We start from the raw sequence: 3,922 nt of genomic DNA, 5'->3' as shown, positions 1-3,922 counted from the left end.
CTATTCCCCAGACACACAATGCACCATTATCCTTCACATTGCACAATAGATCTTTCTATATGAATAGATTGAATCTTTTCAAACAAACAGTGAAAGTGACAAAACACAAACAACAGGTTTGAGGTAATGCTTTGGTCTCTGTCTGTCCGTCTGTTTAGGATTTGATAATTTAATGTTTGTTGATGAGAGAGAGAGAGAGAGAGAGAGAGAGAGAGAGAGAGAGAGAGAGAGAGAGAGAGAGAGAGACTTGCATAGCACCTGGAATAACGTAACTTTTCGATTATATTTATTTTAAATCAAGAAATATATCCATAAAAAAAAACATCTTTACAAATATGAAATTATTACTGAGAAACATTACTAAGCGTAAGAATGACTTGAAGATTCCCTTCGCCTGCATATCTGTATAACAGTAGTTCGGGAGACTGGCTGAAACCCCGGGCTGGAAGACGGCAAGCCTAAATGAAGTTAAGATCAGTTAAACTCTCTCTCTCTCTCTCTCTCTCTCTCTCTCTCTCTCTCTCTCTCTCTCTCTCTCTCTCTCTGTTGCTCCTTGCATGAAATTCCATTTTCCACTTCTGTTGCAGAAGGGAAACATCACCTTTAAACTATGGTGGAGTGGCAGGATAATAAGTTTACGGTGTGCCATGTGAGATGGGCTGTAGCCAACCGTGAAAATAAGACGTCTTAAAAGACTTATTAATTACAATCTAAGTCAACCTTATTAAAAATTAATTTTTCCCTTAATTAAACGAATGTTTCCACTTGATTAAGAGGTTTAAAGATTCCTTAATGAGCTAAAAAAAACCTTTGATTAAAGTCTGCTGACGACATCAATGTCCTCTTGGGATCAATCGTCTTCTCAGGAAGGAAAGATTTCTTCTTCTTCTTCAGTTGATGTCCAGATACAACTCAAAGAAGAAGAAGAAGAAGAAGAATTTTCGTTGTTTTATCTTAATTTGGGTTAATATTATTTCTAGTATTTGAATTGTGTTGTTAGTATTATTAATATTATTATTACTATTATTATTATTATTATTATTATTATCATTATTATTATTATTACTATTATTATTATTATTATTATTATTATTATTATTATTATTATTATTATCATTATTGTTTTTGTTGTTGTTGTTGTTGTTGTTGTTGCTGTTGTTGTTGTTGAAATTTGTTCCTTTTTCTTCAAAACTATGAAGCAGTTTCCTTGGTGTATATATATATATATATATATATATATATATATATATATATATATATATATATATATATATATATATATATATATATATATATATATATATATATATACATACTGTAACTTAGTTGTCATTAATTTCTGAATTATTTAAGTTTTTAGACTTTTAATGTTAAGTATAGAAGTGTTGTATTCTTTCTTTATTAGCTTTTTGTCTCCTCACCGGTGGTTATCTTGGTGTTTATTATTGGCTAACGACTATTTTATATTTTCAAGTTGTGTTGGTTACGTGGCAGCTCTCCTTCATTATCCGAGGTATGGAGGTTTTCGCTTGGAGGAGTTGGCCTCAGTGTGTTTCTGAGCCTCCAACCTTGAAGGGCACGATAATTGCTGCTGGATTTATTTTATTCATCGCCATTACAGAGCTGCATTGTGAAGCTGTTTAGCTATCCCAGGATATCCTCGCTCTGCATTAAGGATTTTTATCCTATATATATTATACTGCCCTTGGTTCAGTAAAAGCCAAGGGGACCTCTCTGCCCCAAGGTAAAGATTTTGAACGTTATATTTGTGTGTCGGGCCCACGACCTGTACTCCTGGGCGTTCTGCATTATTGAACCATTCACCACCATTGTTTTGGATCCGTGTTTTCTGCCACCTGGATTAAGCCTCCAGCTGGAGAGTTTATTGTCCTCTGAGGAGACCCCCAGAAGTGTATGAGGAATTTGTTAGGGATATTTAATGTGTATTTGTTAGGATATTCTTACTTTTCGTTTACCTCCTCCTTTCTGGACCCTCTTCCCTTTTTGTATGCTTGTGTTGATGACCTTTCTTTAATTGTGTAATTGTTTTCTTTTACAGGGAGTTTAAAAGTGAGTGTTTATCATTAATTACTGTATTGTTGAGGTTCAGGTGTTATTTCTGTCTGAAACTTGTGTATTAAAATTAAGTATATTTTTGTGGTATTTTCTTTGTCCCCTTGAATTGACTTTGCACTCTTATTGAACTTGTATACTATTCCACCTTTTGTGGACTTAGTATGGTACTTAAGTGAATACTGTTTGATAAGTTTAGTGTTTTTGTGTGGTGGTCAAGCCAGCCATCACAAAATGGCGACCGTGACAGGATCTTTTCGTTCCTAAGTATTCACCGGTGTATGTTTTTCAGGCAGCATATTTTCACCTCCTCGTGGTTTTTTTCTTTTTGTAGATTTAGTATTGTGTGAATAATAGTGGTCATCATGGTTAATGTACTAGACCTCCTTAGCGGAGAGGGGTGGCAAGAAAGGCTTGCAGAGTTGAATAGGGAAGATTTGGAAATTGTAGCAGAACATTTTGAATTGGAATATGATGTGTCAATAAGAAAGGGTGTATTGCTATTGCAAATATATGAATGTGTTAAAACTGTAAAGGTTGGTGGGGAACAAGTGAAACCTGATAAAGCACTGTTGTCTGTAGAAATTTTGGATAGGCAAATTGCTCTGAGGCTGATGGAGTTTGATATAGAAAAGTTTAAGGCGGAGGAAAGAGAAAAGGAGAGGCAGCATGAGATTGCCATGAAAAACTCAGGTTCCTCTTCTTCCTCTCCCCCTTCCCCAAATAGGTCAGTAACGCCTGCTATCAATTTAGCGCAGGCTCTCAAATTTGTGCCTAAATTTGAGGAAGACAATATTGCAGAGTTTTTTGTATCATTTGAGAGAATTGCAGCAAGGTTGGAGTGGCCCCAAGAGTATTGGACCACTCTTATACAAAGTAAATTGATTGGAAGAGCTCAGAGGGTGTATGTAACTCTGGAGGAGGATCTGTCATCAGATTATGAGTGTGTGAAGGCTATCGTCTTGAAGGCCTATGAGTTAGTCCCTGAAGCCTATAGGCAACGCTTCAGAAACTTAGAAAAAAGTAGGGAGCAAACTTTCATTGAATTCGCAAGATCGAAGGAACAATATGCTAGTGATTGGTTCAAGTCCAAGGAAGTGGTAAATTTTGAGAAATTGAAGGAGTTAATGTTGGTGGAGGAGTTCAAGAGGTGTGTTCCAGATAAACTGAAGGTTCACCTCGAAGAGTTAAAACTAGAGACCATTCAGGAGGTAGCCATCGCTAGTGATGAGTATTATTTGTCTCATAAGAGTGAGTTAGGGGGAGTAACAAAAATGGTGAAGTCCGGATGGGGTAAAGTAGGTAGGAATATTAATTCTAACAATAATAATAATTCTAACAATAATAATAATAATAACAATGCAGGGATGTTTACTAGAAATAATTATAGAGGTAATGATCAAGGCAATGCCAATACTAATATTAATTTTTCTCCTAACAGGAATAATAGACCTAAGATATATAATCCCGAGAAATTGAAAACATTGACGTGCTTCTTTTGCAATAAGAAGGGGCACGTAAAGAGCATGTGTTATGCGTTTAGAAACTCTCAAAATGGTAATGTTAGGCCAGTGATGGGTGTGGAAGAGAGAGAGAGAGAGAACCTACCCCAACAACATCCGCTGATCAATGACTACCTGGTTGTTTTGACAGATATTTGTCCTTCGGTAGTGTCTCTTTCGCCAATTCGTCCGAGAAAAGACGTGTGCGTATTTTGCGTGATACCGGTGCAGCTCAGTCTTTGATATTAAGGGAGGCATTACCTTGCAATTTTGTACCAAAAAGTGGGGAATTTGTGTTATTGGCTGGTTTTCCTGATACGGTAAAATCGTATGCCATGGAAAATTTT

Source organism: Palaemon carinicauda, chromosome 43, assembly GCF_036898095.1.
Source record: "Palaemon carinicauda isolate YSFRI2023 chromosome 43, ASM3689809v2, whole genome shotgun sequence".
NCBI classification, from domain to species: Eukaryota; Metazoa; Arthropoda; class Malacostraca; order Decapoda; family Palaemonidae; genus Palaemon; species Palaemon carinicauda.
This window is presented reverse-complemented; position numbering follows the sequence as displayed.